The following is a 1,401-nucleotide window of genomic DNA, read 5'->3' on the forward strand; positions in this document are numbered from 1 at the left end:
CACTGTTTCAATCCATCTCACTGAGGATTCACTGACCATCTACTTTTCCAAGAATTAAAAGGAACTGGTCCTTCCAGATAACATGAAGATATCATGTCCTCAGGTTCTCTCTAAATTCAGATGGAATATATTCTTTTGTGTTTGGGCTTTCATAGACTTGTTTTAATTTTCTTCAGCTTGAACTTAAACATACATAAATTAAACTTAGATATGAGCAATTGCGAGTTGGTTACATAATTGGCCCTTGGCCTTGTTCTGAGTGATGATTTTGAACTTCTTTCCACAACTGTAGTTGATTTGATTCCTATGTGTTCCCCCTGGTGAGAGCTGCATGTATAGTAACCATACACACTGTAGTACTCTACAGTATATAGTATCTACTTTTATAGTATAATACTTACTTGGCAGAGGAGATACCATGGTCACAAAATTGATTTCCAAGGGTGGGGTTTATCCATTGCACTCTGGTTGTACTGACCCTTTTAATTTCCACAAATGTAGGAAACTCAACACATCATGTATGCAAATCATAATTTAGAAATATTCTCTGCTTTCCAAACAATGGTGTTTTCTCTTTTCAATTAACTTTTACTGATGTCATGTCACAAACTTACCATTATCCTCAAAAAATTAGGAAAAGAGATCTCCCTAGGAATATAAAGAGTTTGAAACAAGGTTGTGAGCTACAACAGAACTTAAAACCAGTACTAAAAAAACTCAGAAAGTTTTGCAAAAGTGAAATAAAACCCAAATTGAAAAAAAGAAAAATACATTTTTCAGAACCTAAACCTGTATTTTTTTTCAATCTGTTATTATTGGTTCATGACAACTGTTAAGTTGTAAGCAAAATCAATGGATAGTTTATATTTGATTTGCATCTGGCATACATGTATGCCAAATGCTTATCTAGAACATGACTCATAAGGGCACAGTTCACTGCTTCAGCAAGCGATGTTGCACAGCTATAGCTATAGGAGAAGACTGCGGAATCTGAGACGATGCACAGGCCAATCAGGGCTCCTTATTTCTGCTTTACTCTTTGTCTTTCTCACAGTAACATGATCTTTGCTTACCAAATATATGAGAAATGCTGGACAATTGTGAATACCCATAGTCAGAAATATGAAAGAGTTATTTCCACTGAATCAAATTATAAACAGAGTTCCTTGTGAATGGAGGTTTGTCAGTAAGGGTATCCATTTTATACATGCATTATTCACATTTTTAAGTTTGATATTTAAATACAAGAAATATAAAATAACATATTTTTAATGCTATTTTATTTCTATTACTCCATTCATGTATTCAGCCTTGATTTAAATGTGCTATCAACATTGCTTTTACTTAAATGTTTAAATTTGATATTTATCTCATAAATTAAAATATTAACCTATATCAGCA

General features: G+C 32.9%; 1 non-coding gene across 1 annotated transcript; it reads left to right on the forward strand.

Moving 5' to 3' along the window:
- The first annotated feature begins 393 nt into the window (after positions 1 to 393).
- Positions 394 to 551, forward strand: LOC122151968. Its single transcript, XR_006164354.1, has one exon. It is a non-coding gene; the product is annotated as a U1 spliceosomal RNA (small nuclear RNA).
- The last annotated feature ends 850 nt before the right edge of the window (positions 552 to 1,401 follow it).

The sequence above is a fragment of the Orycteropus afer genome, unplaced genomic scaffold (genome assembly GCF_000298275.1).
Source record: "Orycteropus afer afer isolate SDZICR_OR568_19922 unplaced genomic scaffold, OryAfe1.0 scaffold00972, whole genome shotgun sequence".
NCBI classification, from domain to species: Eukaryota; Metazoa; Chordata; class Mammalia; order Tubulidentata; family Orycteropodidae; genus Orycteropus; species Orycteropus afer.